Genomic DNA, 21,462 nt, shown 5'->3' with positions numbered 1-21,462 from the left:
CAGAGCACAAGTCTTTTGCTTCCTTAGTTAGGTTTATTCCTAAGTATTTTATGCTTTTTGATGCAATTGTAAATGGATTCACTTTCTTAATTTCCTCTGCAGATCATTAATTGTTAGCCCATAGAAACACAACTAATTTTTGTGCATTGATTTTGCATCCTGCAACTTGGCTGAATTCATTCATTAGTTCTGACACATTCTTTTGCATGTGTGTTGAATCTTTCAGGTTTTCCACACATAAAATCATGTCATTGTCAAGTCAGTCTAATCTTAGAGTTATGAACGACCATACATACCTGTTTATTGAAAGTGACTTTCAGCTTGATCTGGAAAAAGCCAGGGGCCTAACACCTCCTCATGGGTCACCTGCTCTGGGGTGAGGGGAATTCACCGTCTGGGGGACGCATCATGTTTATAGTAACTGGCATCATTTTCAAGCGTGTTCTACGGTGTAACGACGTGTTCATTTCATTCATGTTTTGTGGGTGTGTGCTCATCTTTCTGAGCGGAGGACGATGCCTGTGTCTGCCCTGTGAGTGGACATTCGGCCATTTAAATACGCCGAGCGGCCTCCTGGGCCCCCTTTTCTGCAGGCACGGGCCGTGGGGAAGACCAGCGCACCCCAGGCTGCGGCTCGCTCTGCACCCCAGCTGCAATGGTTGCACCCACCCTGCCCCGCCCTCCCTGACCCCGTGGAGTGAAGAGGAACTCAGCCAGGGGACGATGGCTTCCACGTCCAGCTGCCCCCGGAGGGGCCGCTGCATCAAAGCCTGCCCTTCCCATGGTATTCCAGTTTGCACACTGCCTGTCTGCAGCCGTGTCTTGTCTCATTCATTCCGTGGCCTTCGTGGGAGACAGGGATGATTATGGAGCCAGCACCCAACAAAGACAGATTGCACAGCCCGGCCATGGGCAGCCAGGTGAGGGATCACCCCAAGGAAGTGCCTAGGCAAAGGGGGCTCTCCGTGGTGGGGGAGCCTGGGCCGCCAGACTGCCAGGCCGGAGTGGAGGGACTTGGCTGCCAGCACCCCCGGCCGCGCTGCACCACTCCCAGACCCCGTCCCCGGGCTGCCGCTGTCGGGGCAACTCCCTGTGTTCTCAGGGCTGCGATTTTGTATATAGATTTTCCCATTTCCTTTCTTATTTTCAGACCTTCACACACAAACAGGATGGGACTCACCACATGTCACGCACACTGCTATCTGGCAGGCCTTGCCTTTAAGTGGCATTCATTGGTTTAGACAGACCCCCCGGTGAGGAAATAGAAATCATCTTTTGTTTGCTTTATCTGCTCTCCAGCCTTGGCAATCCACAGCCTAATGATTTCATTTTAAAAGGAGCAACTGTCATGAAGGTTTGCTCTATTCGTTAATGCCCTTAGAAGAGGAGGAGAGAAACTTACTACATCTCCAGCCAGAACATGCCTTCTCCTTTTCTTCTCCTCCCTTCCTCCCTTTCTTCCTCCCTTCCTCCCTTTCTTCCTCCCTTCCTCCCTTCCTTCCTTCCTTCCTTCCTTCCTTCCTTCCTTCCTTCCTTCCTTCCTTCCTTCCTTCCTTTCTTTCTTCCTTCCTTTCTTCCTTCCTTCCTTCTTTCTCTGCTTCCTCCCTTCCTCCCTTTCTTCTCTCTCCTCCCTCCCTCCCTTCCTTCTTTCTCTCCTTCCTTCCTTCCTTCCTTCCTTCCTTCCTTCCTTCCTTCCTTCCTTCCTTCCTTCCTTCCTTCCTTCCTTCCTTCCCTCCTTCTTTCCTTCCTTCCTTCCCTCTCCCTCCCTTTTCTGTCCTCCCCAGCTTGCCATCTGACCACCCTCCTCCTGCCCCGCCCCCCATCCATCTTCTGTAACTTTCAGACATTGACATGTGTCATGCTTAGGACACACCCTGGGGGGATTTCAGTTTTGGGGGCCTAGAGCTCTTTAACGGGAGTCCTCTCTCCGCGCCCCTCTCCTGTCCCCTTCTGGCTGCGCCGGGGACGCGGCTCGTGGGAGCGTCCGCAGGGCTCGCTGCAGCCCACGGCGGTCCCGTGTCGGGCTCACTGGGACGTTCAGAGGAAAGCGCTCAGGGAGGTAGAGTCACCATGGCACAGTGAGGGGCCTGTGTGTGTCCACCTGCGCCAGGCCACGCCCTGCCAGGAGCCCTTGGATGGCGTAACTGAGTCTGGGAGGCACTGGAGAACAGTTAAACTTTCAGAAAAGTCACGGATTTCTTCAAATAGGTATTTTGAATGGCTTTCATACACATCCACAGGCGTCTCTTTGTACCGAACTTCCGTGGACAGCGACTCTGACGTGGGGTAGCGGCAGGTCAGCGGGGAGGGTGCCGCTGGGTTGCGGGAGAGGGGCGTGTGTGCGGAGGGGTGGGGGACGGGAGTCGGTGGGCTTTCTGTTTCCTTGTTCCCTTCTTTTTGCAAGACCACTTGTTGGTGGTCCCTGTTTGCGCTGAGGTGTCTCAGGTCCATGCTGTGGGTCTGCTGGGGGGCTGGGGGGGCTGAGGGGGGCGTTCCTTGGGAGGAAGAGGAGGCCGCCCCAGGGGTTTGCAGGCAGCTCCTGGGCAGCTGGTCCGCGCCCCGTGGGGGGAGGGTCTCTGCAGGGGGATGACAGAGGGTACAGGGGTGAGAGGGCCAGGGGGCAGCTTGTCTGCACCCGCAGGCCCTGCAAGGCCCTCGGACCATTGGAGGACTCAGCCCACAGGTCCCTGCTGAGCACCTGCTGCAGGTAAGGCACCCTTGCTCTCCTGGAGATGACATGGGGTGGTTGGCAGGCTCAGGGGGTCCACACCCAAGTGAATCGGTCTCGCAGAGAACCGTGGCACCGGGAAGACACAGAGGGCCGTGGCCACGGGGAGTGGACGCCTCATGTTCAACCAGGGGCTTGGAGCGGGGGCCACAGAGAGGGAGGGGAGCAGGCCCGCGGTTCCCCGGCTGCGCTTGGAGCATCCGGAAGTGCCGGGGCTGGTGCAGGGGAGTGCAGCAGGGGGAGGTCGCAGGACACCCCTGCTCTGGGGAAAAGAGGCAGGGAGGGGCAGGAGGGGACACGGGGTCTGTGCCTTGTGCTAGGGGACCAGGTGGAGGCTGGATGGGGGGGCAGCCACAGTCACAGGACCAGGCCGACGCAGGGGTGCATGGAGGGGCACTGGCCGTCTCGGGCAGGCCCCAGCTCTGCACCCTCAGCAGGCCCACTCCGAGCAACGCCCCTGTGACAATCTGGGGCCAGCTGCTGGGGAAGGGTGTCCCACAGCGACCCCACGTCGTTACTTCCAATTGTTTCCCAGAAGGGAGGCCAGAGTTGTCGTTTTTTAAAACGCAGATTTATCAGACAGAAAACACACGTTAGTCATTTGTAGATGAGAACAGACACCACAGGGCGTTGAATTGCTGGAGTATCTGAGAGCATGCTGTCTGCGCTCGATGCAAGCTACAGGATGGCATAATCTGAGTATCTTAAAGCCCTCTTTCTTTTTGTGAAAATTCTCCTTCGCCCGCCAGCTTCAAGAACACCTCTATCCTGTAAATCACCTTGGCTCGAGGGAGGGTTTCGAATTTCCCAAGTGCAGCCTGTGCACCAGGAGTAAGCTCCTGAAACACCTGTGCTCTCGTCTGGGTTCTAAGACCTTGGGTGATCGCCCCTACTGTAGGAATCGTATGCAAACCCCTCGCCCGGAGTGTTCAGACCTTCATTCCTAATTATTCGTGAAATGTGCAGAAGCACGGTTCAGCGCACATTTGAGCAAAACTCGCTAATGCCTCTGAACAAATCATAAACACCTCGCCAGGTGCCTGGGCTGCACGGCTGTCCTCTCGTAAGTGCTTCATGCTGACCGGCTTTTGCAAAGTAGACAGTGGCCTCACGGGGACAGCCCTCAGCTCCCGCCAGAGGGACATCGCAGCCCGTCAGCCTGACGGGGCCTGCGTTCAGCCACCTTGGCAGGCGGGACTCGGACACCAGTCCTGTGCTGAAGGGACAGTGCCGCACCGTGGCGTGTCCCAGTCTGGAGCAGGGACAGACCTTTGCCCAGGCAGAGCCCCAGACCAGACCTGGCTTCCCCACGTGCCACTGGCCGGTAGCTGTCACTGGTGACAGTCACGTGCACTTCCAGATTCAGAAAACACAGCCGCAAATCAAGAAGACTCGTCCCTTCCTCCTGGGGGTCACCGGCTAGTGGAGAAAGAGGGTCAGGAAAACAACCAAATCGCCACAGGCGTGCTGGGCAGGGCGAGTGTGGCGGAGTATTGTCGCCGGGTCGGACAGCCTTTTGGGCCGAGGCCGGCGGGGGTGTGGGGCTTGGTCCAGGCTGAATTCGGCCACCGTGCTCCGGGCAGAGGGATAGTAAGTGCTCCGTCCTGCAGGATCTTGCACAAGGCCCAGGACCGAGGGGACACGGTGTCATGGGAGCAGGGCGGGAGGGAGCTTGGGTTGGTAACAGGTGTTGGGGCCAGGAGGAAGCAGCCTGTCCCCTCGCTACGCGAGGCGGGGATCCTGCCACTGGAATCACGCGGGACGTGCAGGGCGTGTTATTTTGGATCTGGCTTCTTCCATGCGAAATTCTGCCTATGCCCCTCGTCCACGTGGCTGTACGCAGTCGTAGAGCATTCGCTTTCATTGCCGTCACTGTGGATGGTACCAGGGTTTACCAATCACTGGATGGTCTCTGACTGAGTGTGTTGTAACACTGCAGTGGGCGTCCCCGCACGAGTATTTTCCTCTGTCTGCAGTGGAGACCAGCAGGGGAATCGCCGCGTCACGGGACAGCCGCGTTCAGCTCCGAGATACCGACGCCCCCACCGGCAGCGCGGGGTGTGCGTTTGGCTCCTCCACGCCCTCCTCAGCCTTCAGTGTGGCCAGTCGTTCCGAAGTTCTGACGGGCACGGTGTTAACTTCTGTGGTTTTGTGTCTCAGTTTCCAGATGACAACTGAGATGGAACATCTTCTGAAACATTGTATTGGCCATTTTATTATTGTCTTTCGTCCAGTATCTCTTAAAATCTTTTGATTCATTTGTATTTAGTTGCCACTCTGTCTGTAATCTGCAGAGATGTTTTATACATTCTGGATGCACACCCTGTGGCAGGTGTTTGTGTTGCAAACATCCTCTCTCTTTCTCGGCCTCTCTGTCTCTGTCTGTCTGTCTCTCTATTTCTAAGCAGTTTTTTGATAGATATTTAATTTCAACATAGTCTAATTTATCAATCTTTTCTTTTATGGATTTCTGTGTGTGTGTTTGTGTGTGTGTGTGTCCTGCCATAAGTCCACAGTTAAAGAATTTTTATCTCTATATCATATCCTACGTCATTATTGTCTTACCTTATATTTTCACATTCATAAATCACTCAAAGAAATACATGAATATAGTATGAAGTTAGTCAAACTTGCCAAGCTACACAAACACACACACACACACACACGCACACACGCACACACGCACACACACGCACACACGCACACACGCACACACACGCACACACACGCACACACACGCACACACGCACACACACACACACAATCACTTTGCTGGGATTTTTACTGGGAATACAATAAGTCTATAGATCAGTTTTGGGGTAAATGATATATTTATAGTATTTTCTCCAATTGATGGACACTGTATGCCTTTCAATTCATTTAGATGTTTAACATTTTTTTCCTATCAATAACATTTTGCAGGTTTTTTAGCAGACAAGTTAAATGACTTCAGCGGTGTTTCTGGGCATGCACTGTGCTTGATGCTGTTGTGAATGCTGCATTCAATTATGATTCTGTTTTCTACTGCTGTTGACAACTGTTTAAAGCGTCACCTTGACCGCTCTCCAACACTAAACCGTGAGGGCAAAGAGGCCCTTGTGACAGCCCCAGCCAGGCCTGGCAGGTGGGCAGGGAAAGGGGAGGGAAGTAGCTGGAGTCTGACATACCCTGAAGGCACCGTGACGGAATTATATGTTGGGTCACACATGGAGTAGGAAAAAAGAGAGACAATGTATTGAGAATTCCAAGTTCTTAAAGCAAATTAAAGAATGTAGTTATGGATTATTAGGGTAAAGAAGACTGGGAGAAGAAGGTTTGGAGATGAACATTGAGAACTTGTTTCAAGACGTTAAGATTGAGAGGTTCCTCATACGTCTAAGTGGAAATGTCAGGGAGGGAGCTGGATTCACAAAACTGTGGTTCAGGAGATGGGGCTGGTTTGGAGGTGGAGCCTGTGAGTCACCAGTACGTAGACAGTACTTTAAAATAACAGGCTGGGTATCATCATCTAGAGGGTGAAGTTGAAAGAGTACTCAGTGAGGCAGAAGAGAAGCTGAGAGAGTAATTTTCCAAGAGCACAGTAAAACAAAACAAACAAACAAAAAAAAGCATTTTTAAGAGCAGTTGATCAAATGTCTTAACTCTGACTAACAGGACAGGTAAGCTGAGATCAAAGAATTGTCCATGTGTTCATGTTGTGGGTGGGTTTTGTCCTTGCAAAATTTACATGTTGCAATCCCAAGCCCTGGACCTCAGATGGTGAATTTGGAGGTACAGCCTTTAAAAAGAAAATTAAGTTTAAGTGAGTACACTAAGGTGGACCCTTGTTCAATAAGACCTTTGTCTTTATAAGGAGAGGAGATTGGGACACAGACACTCATGGAGGGAAAACCACGTGAGAACACAGGGCAAAGGCAGACGTCTAGCAGCCAAAGATGGGGGCTCAGAAGAACCAGCCCTGCTGACACGTTGGCCTTGGACTTCCAGCCCCCAGAGCTGTAACAAAACAACATCCTGATGTTTCAGCCACCCAGTCGGTGGTATTGTTAAGGCAGCCCTGGCAAACTAAGACTGATTTGTGAAAGCACAGGCCAATGTTTGTGGCACGCGTAGCTGGTTAATGAGCCAACATCTATTACTTCATTCTTTACTAAAAAATAGGTGCATGGTCATCCAAAAAAAAATGACTTTTTTTGGATGACCATGCACCTATTTTTAAAAGATAATTCATGATTTCCCTTTTCTTGATGCAAGCAATGAGCCCAGGGACCCTGTTCTGACAAGAGATGTGACATTCCCCATGTGGAGGTTTCTGGGCAAGGGCTTCCTCCTTGACGAAGGGGACACATGTGAATAAAAGCCCCGACACTGTTGCCCTCCTCCAGCCTCCTTTGTCTGCTCACAGTTGTGTAATAAAACCAGAAATAAACAACTAAAAAAGGGCTTCGTTCTGGTCTATTCAAAATTAAACAACCCATATCTAATTCACTTGTTAAAAAAGAAATCACAGTAGAGTTGTTAACATATACACCAAAATCATATATTAAAAACAACAGCAAATCAAAATTAGGAGAAAAGATCAGAGTCAAATTCAACCCTCTTTAGAGAAAGATGATAGAAACACGGAGTTTCTACAATCTATCATACACAAACTCTAGCATATATTTAAAAACAATCATCACACAAAAAGCAAGAGGTGCCTAAGAATCAAGAGATAAAATAGACAGTAGAAGCAGATCAAGAGACAACAAACATCTGTTATTAGCAGATAAAGATTTCAAAATAAGCATAAATGATAAGTTTAATAAAACAGACAATAACATAGGCAAAAAAAAGAGTGAGAAAAAATAACCTAATGCTCACTCTAAAACACTAAAAACTATAATACATATTTCTTCTTAAAAGAATGAATGAATTTAAGAGTTAAACAGAAGACAAAATTATTAAACTTGAAAAAAGGCAGAGTATACTGCCTAAACTGAGGGACAAAGAGTAAAAGAAGAGAAATAGCAGAATATAGCATGAGAGAGATATGGGACATTGTGCAGATGAAAGAGAAGGAAACAAGAGCTGTACTTTAAGAAACAATAACCTGGAACTTAGACAAATTGACTCACAAATTCATGAAATTCAGCAAACTCAAAAAAAGATGCAAAGAAAACGGCAATTCATCACATCATTGTCAAACTGCTCAAAATCAAAGATAAAGAGGAAATATTAAAAGCATCTGGGTGGGGCAAGGAGATACACATCAACTTCAGGGGGAAACACAGAGGAGAAAAGACAATAGTGTGACTACTTAAAGCTCTGAAACTCTATACTCAGTGAAAACACCATTCTAAAATTGAAGGGAAAGAAAGATATTCTCAGATAAATTAAAGCTGAGAGTATCTGTTCCTGTCAGATTTCACAGTGTTAAATATAGTAAAGAACCTCCTTCACGTGCAAAGAAAATGATTCCAGAGAGAAATAGAAGGTAATTGAGAAAAGGAAAATGTAAAAGATACTATCTGTTTAAAACAAAATAATGATGTCTTTTGGGGTTTATAATGCAGGTAGAAATGCAATGCATGACAGCAAGAGTGAAAAGGTGGTGCTGGTGTGAGATGGAGTTAAATTGCTCTCGGATGTTTTCAGAGTTTGTGATGTACGGAAGTACTGACTTCAGGTGGGCAGTCGTTGATTAGTATGCATTTTTTGAAATTTTTAAGTGACTACTAAAGAAAGCTACTGAACGTAAAACAAAACAATCTGATAGAGAAAATAAAGTAAAATGATACTGATTTTTAAACAATTTGGAAGTAATTGTAAAAATAATACATAATTACCAAGCAGCATCTGTCTTTTAATGTGAGGATGATTTGACAATAGAAAAAAAAAAATCTATCAACCTAATTTGCCGAGGGTATTCTAGTAAAAGATAAGAATACAACATCTAATCTCATTAGAGGCAGAAACAAATTATAAAATTCAATGTTCATTCAAGAAAAAAAAACAAAAGAAAGACTGTTAGGAAACCAGGAAGACTTCGTTATTCTAATGAAGCCACCCGGCAAAAGCGTATCACCGGCACCCTCTGACTAATGAGACATTAGAAACATTTCCTACTAAATGAAGAGGGAATCAAGGTTCCCTATCACTTCCTTTCTCTATTTAATGTTGTTTTATAATACGCAAATCAAAGCAATAAAAGAGTATATATAAATAAGATTAATAGGAATTGTTAAGGATGAGATACTATTCTTTATTTGTAGATGATATGATTATCTAGATTGAAAAATCAAAGAAATAAAACAACACCTGCCAACTATAGGAGAATTTATCAAGATTGCTGGATAAAAAATCAATATAACAAAAATAGCTATCATATACCCTCCTCACATCCCAGAAATTAAACATGTATATACCTTTCATAACAGCCAAAAATACTCTAAGGAATTGAGGACTAAATCCATGAAAATATGCCTAAACTTTTTGGTAGAAACTGCAAACATTTATTGATATCTTTAAAACACAACCTGCTCAGAAGGTCTGTTACCCTGTGCGTGTGGGTTCCATACAGAGAAAGCCAAAAACATGTAATGGTAGAAAAGTTCTTGAGAAAGGAGGGGGCGGTGTGTGCTATTTTTGAACTGGGGGACTGAGTGGAACGTGTCTTCACACTGCCTGGGCCAAAGCTTCTGAGAATTGGGAAACCGAAGAAATTACTTCCGCTCTTTCCACCCAGCTTTCTCTTCCGGAAAATGGCGATAACAGCGTTGTGTCGTAAAAGTGTCATGGAGCATAAAACGCACTTAGTTTGGTCCTCACCCTGCAGATAGTGCTCCAGAAATGTTAGTTTCTATCTCACAATCACACACAGATTTAACGTCACCTCCCAGCCCGTGTTTAGAATCAGATGGATTTTTTTTTTTTAGCCTCAACAGAAAAGATTCCAAACTTCACTTGAAGCACGAACAGGTGAGAGACTGTAAGGAGGTGTTCACACATAGGAGTGGTCGTGGGGCTCATTTCTCAGGGTATGAGTCGGCGGCTGTTGCCGGCAGAACAGCCCACGTGCTGGCGGTCAGGACACCAGGACGTTGGCCCCAAGACAGGGTCTTCTGTGGCTCAGGCCTCCTCATGTGACATAAGTGCAATGGGAGGAATGAGGAAGGAAGCGCCACTCAGGAAATGGCTTCCAAATTTAAGACGAATACTCAGTTTATATCATTTGAAAAAAATTCTCCAAATGGATTAAAGAATTATCATACAGAATATATATATATATATATATATATATTGCTTTATCTGATCTGAGGCATTTTAAGTACATTTAGCAATGGAAGCGCTCAAAGGTTACGGAATCGAAAACACCCTAAATGGAGGGGGAAAAAGATGCAATCTGTTTGCCATATTATAATTCTTAATACACATAGCTACTAAGATGCAATGAACAAAAAAGGCAAGCACGCAACACAGGGTAAGAAAACAATAGCCCACAGAGTGATGAAATTCTCTCAGGACGTGGTGCGATCCACGTTGACCCTCGCTCCGCCCGGCTGCTGAGATCTCGCATGTGGTTCGGCATCTTGTCCAGGACGTCCACAAGCCACTTCCGAGTGGGATGTTAAAGTTGGCACACGTTTTCTGAAGAGCACTTTGATGACACGTAGTAAGAGTTTTTATACATCCGGACAGTTTATCCCACCGATTCCATGGAAGGAATATCTCCTAATGACATACTCGGGGATTTCGTTAGTAATTAAAACTGAGAGAGCTGTTTCAGTCTTGTGCCTAAGTGTGAAAAACTGACATCTGTCCAAACGTCTGGGGACAGGGAAACTTAAATATAAGACAACGTATTGGAGAAAAGCGGGCGTCCGCAACCACTGCGATTTCAATGTTCTCAAAAGACATACGTGCATTGAGAAGACTACGAAGGAACGTTTCAAATGTTAACTATATTTATTTAGCTAGGAGACATACTCTTCCATTTTACAAGGTAATATAACAATTTTATCATCAAATAAATACCTTGAATTAATTTAAAAGTATATATTGTGACCCTATAAAGGCACACTTGCGAGTATGTAGTCGTGAGCTGCTTAGCAACCGGGTTACATTCTGAGAAACGCGTGCAGACTATTCCCGCATCATGCAAAGATCATGGGAACACCCGGCTGGTGCATGCTGCTACACACCTAGACTCCACGTGGTAGCTTCCTTCTCCTGGGCTACAAACACGTACAGCATGTGACTGTCCTGAACACGGGGGGCATTCGTAACACAGTGGTGAGTATCTGTGCATCTAAACATAGAAAAACTACAGTAAACATACAGCACGAAAGATAAAACTGTGCACCTGTGCAGGGCCCTTACCTGGAATAGAACCTGCGGGGCTGCGGTTGCTCTGGGTGGGCCTGTGAGTGGCGGGTGCGTGTGACGGCCGGGACCTCACTATGCACTGCCGTAGGCTTCACAAACGCTCCACGCCAGGCTGCACTCAATTTATAACGACATTTTCCCTGCAATAATTAAGCTCTGTTTACCGTAACTTTTTTACTTCATAAACTTTTGAATATTTTTAACTTGGTGATTCTTTTGTAATAACACAGCTTAAAACACAAACACACCATGCAGCTGCACAAAAATACTTTCTTTATATCTTTATAAGTTTTCTTCTATATTTGATTTTTGTTTCCACTTTTTAAAGTTTCTGTTAAAACCAAGGCACAAGCACACAAACTGGCCTCGGCCTGCACGGGGTCGGGATGGCCAGTGTCTCTGCTGTCCACCTCCACGGCTCGTCCCTCTGGGAGGTCTCCAGGGGCAGTAGCAGGCGTGCAGCTGTCACCCCTGCGACAACACAGCCTCCTGGATACCTCCTGAGGGGCCTGCTCGAGGCTGATTTACAGGTAACTTTTTTAGTGAGTAGAAGAGCCACACTGCAAAGCAACAATGAAGATATAGTTCAGGAAAGACATAGACCAGTAACACAGTCGTGTGTTGTTACCAAATGCTGTGCACTGTGCACAATTGTTCGTGCCATACTTTCACCCGACTGGCAGCGCAGTAGCTTACTTACGTCAGCATCACCACGAACACGGGGGTAATGTGTGGCCCTACGACCTCAGGAAGGCCACCTCACCAGGTGATGGGAGTTTCCCAGGTCATTACAATCGTTTGGCGCCGCTGTTCTGTGCGTGGTCCCTGTGGACAGCACACGACTGTGTGGGGGACAGAGAGAGTGGTGCCCAGCACATGGGACTGAATAAGCATGATCCCCATGGAAACCGAGACATCACCCCAGCAAAGGTGCCGCCCAGGGCTGCAGAGCCCCCAGCCCGTCCACCTGTGCAAGAAGGCGGATGCCAAGGGGCCTCTGGGAGCAGCCAGCGGCTTCCTCCCTAGACTCCCAGGGAAGGAGGCTGGGGATTGCTGCAGGACAGCACTCTTCCTTTTGTGTCCTCCCTGGGGGATGCTCTTTTGGGAAGGGGGCATCAGTGAAAGGTCAGGGCTGAGCGAGAGGCTGGGGTTTGCCCTGCAGTTGCTTGACCTCGCGTGCTGTTCTGAAGAGCCCGATGTCTGCTTTTATTGATTAAACTCTATTAATAAACCTGAAGAATTGACAGGCTCTTCATGCTGCAGGAAGACCATGTCACAGGAGTCAGAGAACCAGCCAAAACCCCCGACGAAGGCCCTGCCTCATTACAAAAGAGCCTGTGGCACGCTTGTCAACGCGGGCCGGGACCACGGATCACTTCCACTGGGCAATTATTGAACTGACCCTTGCAATTTTCAAAGGAGTAGCATTTCCTTTCTAAGATCTAGCCTTGCCTTGCTCTCCTCAGAGCGACTTTCCTGCTCCAGGGAACTCTAGTGAAGGCAGAATCCCAGGGAGGCCGTGCATGCTGCCGGCAGAGACAAGGCTGGGAAATGGAGGTTCGAATTTGGCCTCCCTGCGCCTGGCTGCAGGTCCCGGCCATGCACAAGAGCCCCACAGCACAGGAAATGAAAAAATGTCATTGCAACCCAGAGAAATCTCCCCTTGCTCTGCAATGCAGCAAACAGTGACTGCTGCAAATCCTTTATTTATTTGAACAGCGATATGCAAATGAAGACATACAAATCCCAGAGGAGGAACTGGTCACAGGGGTATGGGTATGGGGGAAGAAAGGCAGGAAAGACACATTTGCTTGCAGACATGCTAAGGGCTGCCAAGAGGATTGGGAGACATCCTTACAGGAAGGAGTTCTGTGCCCCACGTGAGAAGAATCCCGTTTATCCCACAAAGAGCAAGGCATGGGGACTGCTGACTGCCTTTTTATCTCGAAGGTTGTGTGGGTTCTTGCTATTTTCCTTGTTCCTTGTAATTCTGCTTCTCAGTGAGCTCCCATCAATAGACAAAATCAGAAGGCCAGTAGCTTGCCCAAGTACTCAAACTTCTGTGTGAGTAAGAGTAACCTGGATATTTGTAAAAATGCAGAATCCGGGGCCTTGGCCCAGACCTACTCAATCACAGTCTCTGGTTGTGGGACAGGAGAATCAGGATTTTGTCAGATTCTTATCAGATGAGAAACTCCGATAAGCACAGATCTTATCACACCCAGGCAGATTTGGTGGCGGTAAATGATAGTAATTCTAGTGTTTGCAAAACCTATGTAAACATCTATTTAATGTATTTAAATGCTATTTGTAAAAACTGGATAATTATTAAGTAGATTTGAAATAATCATCACACCTCTCTGTCTGGCTGTCCCAACAAGAGTGGCGAGGCCAAGCTGCAGGGTGCCCGGCCGCAAGCATGAGGACGAGCCCCCGAGCTCCTCTGCCCGGCTCCCCGTACCTGCTCTCCTCTGCCCCACACGCTCCTCCCAAGCCGGGCTACTGGGGGAAATCGATAAGGCCGTACACATTTGGAAAGTGCCTGGAACAGTGTCTTGCACCAAGTAAACATTCAATAAATAGCTGATGTGTTAGCGTTAGGGGGAAACCTATTACTCTGTAGCAAGAATGTAAGCAAGAAATAGACGCATATGCAAATGATTACACAAGGGAATATGTGTACTTTGCAATGCTTGCACACAGGATAGGTGATCAATATTCAATAGGTGATCAATGTCTGTGCCATTATTATAACTGCTATAATAATGTGATAATTCTTCTTTTCCATTCCCAGTGCCACCATCCAACGTAAAGTTCCATTACCTGTCGGTCGGCTGCCAAGACCTTCTCACTGCCCCGCCCGCCCTGCCCCCACCTCTCTGGGCTGCTGAGTTCTGCACATGTTAAACTATGGGCTGTGCATAGGGCTAAGCTAACCTACACTCGTTTCTACGGCGTCTGTCATACAGCTTTCTTGTGTAACACTCCATGTCTCCCCATCTTGGTGTACAGGATAAGCCCAATCACTGCAATGCAAATTTTAGATTTACTCACCTTTTTCAATGTTCATACACCCAGCCCTCGGGTCCAGCCTTTCAGAGTGCTGTCCACCTGCTGCCGGTTTGGATCACATAGCTTGTGCCGTCACAGGTCCACCTCTCTTCTTTCTAAGCCCTACCCATCCTTCAAGTTCTTCCTTAGCCTGACATCCCCAGAGGCTGTCTCAGGATCAAACCATCCTTGTCTCTCCCCTGCATGGGACAATGATCTGCAATGCATCTGCATGACAGATTCTATTTTTTAAAGGAAACTACTCATCTCTTATATTGCTCTCCTGATTCAACATCTGTCCCTTGCCTGTGATGACAAAACCTGTCTGTTTCTTTTATTTCTTTTATATTTTCCGTATCATCTAAACCAGAGCCCGAACACATAGTAGGTGCTCAACACATAATAGAGTTAATGATTATGGGAACTTATTTTGTTCCTGACACTAAAACTCACACCAACTTTATGAGCTGGGCACTACTATTACTCCCAATTTACAGATGAGAAAACAGAGGCAAACAGAAGGTAAGTAGCTTGCCCAGCATCTCACATCGATCACACAGCAAAGCTAGGATTCCCATCTGGTTTGACTACAGAGTTTGACTACGGTTCAACTTCCTTTGGCTCACCAAAGCATTAGTCTTCTTGATTTTATCTGTGAAACCTTAACGTGCATGCGTGTCACGTGTTTATCAAGTCGTCTTCTTGCTCTGAGAAGGGGCCTGGCCTCAGCAGAGATGAGTTTGGAAATTTCCCTGGAATAGTGACCCACCATGGTCCTGCTCCTCCATAGCCCACAGGCACCAGCCCGGCCAAGGGGAACTTGCTGCAGTGAACCCGAAACAGGATGAAGCCCCAGGACTACAGGGGGTCTGGGTCCTGCTCCCTCAGAGCTTGCCCGTGTAAGAAGGGGCACTGTCTTACCTTCCCTTGTCACCTGAATGGACTGGGAGTCATAGGAACATCCTGTAAGTGGCCGTGTAGACCCTGGGTCACCTGGGCACATGCTGGCTCAGCAAGATGAACCAGTCCTGCTGCCTTGCTCTGAGCCCAGATTCTAGGGTGCCAGGCGGTGTCCCCAACAGACAAACCAAACTGCTTCTGAGCTGTGCCCTTTCTGGCTGAGCTCAGCCCCTCAGTCCCCACCCCCAGGGAACTCTGAGGAATCAAAGGACTAGCCCCAAATGCCGCACCCATTATGACACATCATTGTCTATGACAGACGGGGGCAGCCCTGAGCCACCTCGGCCGGAAACCCCAGACCCAGGGGCCACTGAGAGCTGTGCTGTGCTTGTGTCCGTTGTGACAAATGGTAGCTTATGTTTCAGTTAGATCCTAAAGACTCCGAAGCTACATCAGGAGGAGGCAAAATCACCACCACAAACAGCATGAAAGGAGCCTGGGCCCGTACACCGGCAGCACTGAGATGCGATCAGTAAGAAGTAATCTGTAGGTGTCTGTCGGGTTTGGTGCACTGCTGCGGAGGTGACGTACAAGTCCTTCAACAGGCACTGCTATTGATCCAGTTTTAACTGAGCCTCCCTCTAGACATCAAGCCGGACCCCTGCGGAAGTCCTTCCGACGCCTGCGTCTCAGTCTGTCGCCGCAGAGCCTCTCCCCGGCTCCAGCTGCAGCCCCGCCCCCACCAGCCCTGTGATCCGGACACAGTGAACTCGGCCCCCATCCCGGTCGGGTTCTCCAAATAACGAGCTGTATCCCCGCCTGGAAAGGAACACACTACCTGGTGTCTACAAAAACAGTCCAAGGCCCGCAACGCAACGTGTCCCCTTCCCAAATGTCCCTCGCCCTCCGTTTACTGCTCTTGGGGCCAGAGGCGGTTGGTGTGTGGACAGGCAAGGGCCCTGGAACACCCCCGCTCTGCCACGTACTGGCCAGTGTGGACTTGGGGGTGTCACCTCCCCTCAGGTCCCCAACACGAAGTGGGATAAGAAGGACTCCACTGCACGGCATTATTGAGTGAGTCAATGCACGTGAAGTATGTAGAGCAGACGGCGAAGGTCGGAAATGCTAAAAACGTGTGCTACCTACAGGGCTGTCTTTCCTCTGCTTCCTTCTGCACACACACACAACACACACACACACACTCACACGACACACACACTCCCATGACTCTGCAGAGGGCAGATGTTTCTAGAAGTTTCTCACCCACAGGTCACTAAGGGGCCAGGTGCAATGCCCTGCATGTGGTAGTCATCAAACACCTAGAAATAGCATTATTTCTATGAGCACACATCTTCCTGCAAGAAATAAACTGGCCTAAATTTAGATAAATAATGTCTGAATGAAGTTGAGAACCAAAACAGTTACCATGTTTCCCCGAAAATAAGACGTATCCATGAAATAAGCACCAGCAGGATTTCTAAGCATTTGTGCAATAGAAGCCCCACCCCGAAAATAAGCCCTAGTGACGGGCGTGGCTGCGCAGCGCATCTGCACAACTCGTGCATTTTGTTGCGGAGCGGGAAAGAAGACGAGCAGCCCTTCTCATCTGCCCCGTGAGAGCTCTAGTGCTCGACATGAGAGATTGGGGCCAATGGTTCTAAAGGAAATAGAGTCACAAGAAATTCAGGATGGAATTTGGGGTTTAGAGAGTTATGATGATGTTCCAGAAGAAGATGACTTCACTATATTTGAATCAGTGTAGATTATTATACCCTACTTAAAAAAAAAATAACACATCCCCTGAAAATAAGCCCTAACGTGTCTTCTTGAGGAAAAATAAATATAAAACTCTGTCTTATTTTCGGGGAAACACAGTATCTAGATTGTTCTTACCACCTCACCACCCACCAACAAAAGCCTTTTTGTTTAATATTTGGGGTATTTTGCTCTTTTACATCTATCAGAAATTTTTTACTCCGAAATTAAAATAGACACGTATAAAACATATATATGGTAAAACGTATAGGTATACAATTGAAACTAGTTTATCCTTCTAAATATTGCATTTGTTTTTGTAATATAGGTAAAAACTGGGGTTAATAGTTAACTAGGCCAATTCTAATAAGACCATGAAATTTACTTACTTTTGCAAGGGAGACTTATTATTGTGCTGATTTTTTTTTCATTTAATAATCCTATCTTAAAGCACAGTATATTTGAGTGTTGCCTATCAATTTTTTTTTTTTTTTTTGTATTTCCTAGGTGAGAAACATATCTTAGTAATGACATAAAAACAAAAACTATTCTATTCAGGTAGGTAAAGGATGCTTTTTGTAGATGGGTAGATTTATTTGTTTTACAGTTTCAGAAATGGACCAAAGTCTTAATTACTATAAATATCTGTGATTATCCAGTCACTACCTGTTTTAAAAACACAACGATAAAAACAAATCAGGAAATAAGTAAATACACAGGAGAACTATGACTACATTTCCCACTAACCAGATAATGATATTTTTACTTGCATATTCTAATTTTGATTCTTTTTTCTTAATGGTATGTGATTTTAAAATATTTATATGTTCAGATGTCTGATTACAAGTTTCTGGATAATTAGAAAACAGATTGTCAGAGCTATCAGTTTTCTAATAAAACAGTAAAAACATACAAACACTACCTGGGATTTTTACAATGAAAGCCCTTTGGAGTAACTGTCTGTCTTTTTACCTTATTTCCAAAATAATTGGCAAGATTAAAAATCATCATGATTTCTGATATCACTGAGTTTATTTATTTTTTAATTTTATAAATAGTATTTACCGAAAACAAGTTAGATCAGGTAGATACAAAGAAAAAGGGCATACTAATTAGCAATGCCAGTTAATACAGACCCTCCAATAACCTACTGCAGAAAGGTACTTAAAATTCGAAAGCATTGACTCTCCTGCTCGAATGACAATTAGTGGCTCTGGCACCTGTGTGAACACCCAGGGTAGCCAGTCAGTCTTCCCCAGAATTAGCTCGGAAACCTACCAGGCCGGCTAATTCCCTCTAATTGAAAGTTGTTTAATGACATCGTTTCCCCGACTAGCATTTTTAAACTTCTTTTTTCTTCCCCGTTTCCAACTTGTTTACCCTCACTAATTAAAGAAATGTGCCATGTTTGAAAACAAACAAAAAATAAATGGGATATGTCGGCAGGAAAATTGGCCAAGCGTTCTTGCCAAAAACGTGTGGGTGATTGGAAACAAGCAGTTCCCCTCCCTTTTTTTTTTTTTTTTTTTTTTTGGTTTCAATCGCTATTTTAAGTTGTCTGCTGAATAGGCGTAACTGGGCGGTGGGGCTAAGAATGGGCGTCCGTCCTCCAGGCCCTCTGAAACGCGGGGCCCGCGGCGCTCGGAAGGCAGGACTCTCTGCCGGGCCTTTCTGGGAGGCTGATCTGAGAAGAGGACTGTCAGTTAAGACTCAACTTTCATTCTACGCTGTCTGCAGTTAGCTGCGGAGAAAGTTTAATTCTGAACTGTGAAAAGATTCAATAAGTCACCACAAATCACCCCGACTAAAGCCCAAACTGAGTAATTTACACAGCACTTTGTGATCTTCAAACAGTTTGCAGTGGGCGATTATTCATGCCCGCCATGGGGCCGCTGGGTCCGAGCTCCCTGTTTGTTCTAAGGCCGAGGAGAGGTGTTTGAAACCGGCAAGAGACGACCAGGGGCCCAGAGATCACGGCTAATGTGACACCCCCAGGCCTAATCTTCTTATAGCGCTGGGATAAAATAAGTATCCATTACAAAATCAGCCTTCATCCTGCCCCCTCCTGCGCCCGGCCACTCTGATAGCCGGCTCGGAGACAATTGCGTGATTCTAGACTTAATCAGGTCTTAGGAGCCCGGGCAGGAGGAGAAGGGGCTAATCTCCATATTTAGCCCATCTGTACTTGCGGACCTGACTTGCCTGCCCCCGCTAGATCAAAAGGAGCTGGCAAAAAAATCAGATTAAGGTTGCAGAAAAGAGAGGGAGTTTCAAGCCCTGTAACAGCCAAATTTTTTTCCCTCCCTGCCAGGGTTGTATCTACACTTATTAAGACCGTGCGGTTAATCCCGCGAGCTTTCAAGGCATTGTGCTTGCCTTTTCTTCTTTTCCCCTTCTTTCAGCCAAAAGAAGCCGATAGAGTGAAATATTGCATTCGTTATGAGAATGCAAGGCATGCACCGGGAGGGCTGGGCCGCGCGGAGTGGCGGGGATCCGGGGGAGCTGGGCGCGTTGGTGCGCACCTGGCTGGCCCCTGCCCTTGCGCCTGGGAAGGGCACAGGCCTGGCGCTGCCCGAGCCCGAGACACACGGCCGAGCAGCGTGGAGCCTGCGGAGGAGGCGCTGCACATTACGAGGAGTGCAGGCTGCCTCGGAGCCAGGCTGGCAGCGGGGCAGGTGTGAGCGCGGTGCGGTGACATCTGATCGCCGGGCAAAGCCACCATGCTGCAGAGCCCTGCCACGGAGAACATATGGGATCCACCAATTAAACCCACGCCCGCTCCCTCCTCTACGACACCCTGCCGCCGCCCCCGGCAGGAGCAGGTCACCCTCGGCCGTACCCGCGTGTGCGCGAGCCGTGCCACCTCGCCCGCCCCTGCCACTGCCGCGCTCTGCACCCCGCCCTTCCTGCTCGGGGCGCGGGCAGATGGGGCAGGAGCGGGAGCAAGAGGGGTTCGCACTCGCGCTGCCGCTGCTGTTGGCAGTCACCTGCTGCCTGTAAACAGTGACATGTGGCCACCAGCCCTGTCCTTCAAGCTAGGAGGAGCATGTGTGGCGACGAGCGGAACGCGCCAGCAGGCGGCCGAGAGCGGGGCCCACCTGAAGGCGCACACGGGGCGCGCAGCCCAGCCGCGCCAGGGGAAGGAACGCAGAGGGCTTGCGGGCGGCGGGGGCGGCGGGGTGGGCACAGAAGGGCGGAGGAAACTGTGTCCGAGCAGCGCTGCTGCCCGGCCTCTCTCCGGGAAGGCTGACAGAGTCCCTTCTTTTCCGGCTTCTTACAAACCCCACGCGGGGCCGGAGACAGCCGCGAGGCCGCTGGGTCTTGGCAGTGGCGCGCACCTCATTAGAGTGGATTAAGTCATGACGCTGGGAAGGATAAAAGGTGAAAAGCAAAGCACCGGGGACGGCGACCGCGGCCAGCCCCGGTGTCATCTGTGAGCGGCGCCATTATTGACTGGCGCCCATGTGGTTCACACTTTTCAATTACCGTCTGCTGCAGAGGTGGGTAATTGCAGGGGCTGGGGCCTGAGCGCGGCGGCAGGAGGCCCCCAGCCCTCCTCGTCTCCTCCCGACGCTCGGCTCCGCGTGCTCGGAGACAAAGGCCAGAGCCCGGGGACCTCCCCAAGGAGGCAGGAGGGGCGATGCCACGGAAGACGTTAATGAAAAGAAACACACCCACGCTCGCGAGATGGCAGGGAGACTGCAACTGCCATCCCAGCAAGGCCGCCCGGGCGTTGGCTGCCGTCCCCCTGGGCAATGCTTAGCCGACGCTTCTGCACCAGGAGAGCTAATGCCGCCAGGGGACAGACCCAGGCCTCCTGTGCCTCGCCCCTTCGCCGGGCCTGTTTCTGGGGGCGGCTCTGTCGACGGGGCTCCGATTCCCTCAGCAACTCCGGCGTGTGCAGCTTCCCCGCCGACCTGGACAGACCTTTCTTCTGCCCGGATTATAGGAAATAAAGAAAATGGACTCCAGATGTCAATGATTTTAAGAGCAAAGGTTTAAGGGGTTCAGAAGGATTTTAGGTGGCTGGGAAGACAGAGTCGGGCAGGGCAAAGCCCTTCTGCACCCAGGGAGGGGCAAAGCGGATCAGATGAACGTTTGGAATCGAAATGAGCAGCCGCCGGGCAATTCTGCCGACCTGCCTCTTAGCCAGCCGGAAGGGGATTGTGTTTTTCGCTGAGGGCGGAGGGGCAGAAATTTCTTGGAAAGAGGAATGAGGAAAAGCCCTCCGCGCTCTGGGCAACCTGCAGGAGGGTGGGGTAGGTGTGGCGATGAGGGGTGGTCTGAGGGTCCAGGAGGTGTAGACAGTCCCCTCACAGGGCTGCTGGCAGGCTCCCTCCGGGGCGGCCCCGGCAGCCAAGGCAAGAGAGAGGGGGACCCGGTGCAGCCCTCAGCTGGAAGAAAGAGCCTCATGAAACCAAAGCCCTTGCTTGTGAGCGTGCCAGTGCATTTTGGTAAAACGTGGAACAGGGTAAGATATGGATGGAAGAAAAACACCGTGCAGCCCTAGCAATCCGACCTCCTCAGCCCGCGTGAAGCATTTCTACTCAGACCATTGCATATCAAGGTGCACTTCTTAATTCTCAGCAAAGGTTAGCTCGGATAGCCAGCTTTCCACATAGCCGTGGTTGTGTGTGTGTGTGTGTGTGTGTGTGTGTGTG

At 48.7% G+C, this 21,462-nt stretch overlaps 1 long non-coding RNA gene across 1 annotated transcript; it reads right to left on the bottom strand.

The window, feature by feature from the left end:
- Positions 1–10,782: 10,782 nt before the first annotated feature.
- Positions 10,783–15,288, bottom strand: LOC142873774 (uncharacterized). Its single transcript, XR_012921746.1, has 3 exons — positions 15,068–15,288; positions 11,090–11,235; positions 10,783–10,972 (listed from the first exon to the last, which is right to left on the bottom strand). It is a non-coding gene; the product is annotated as an uncharacterized LOC142873774 (long non-coding RNA).
- Positions 15,289–21,462: the final 6,174 nt, after the last annotated feature.

The sequence above is a fragment of the Microcebus murinus genome, chromosome 11 (assembly GCF_040939455.1).
Source record: "Microcebus murinus isolate Inina chromosome 11, M.murinus_Inina_mat1.0, whole genome shotgun sequence".
Lineage (NCBI taxonomy): Eukaryota > Metazoa > Chordata > Mammalia > Primates > Cheirogaleidae > Microcebus > Microcebus murinus.
This window is presented reverse-complemented; position numbering and strand designations above follow the sequence as displayed.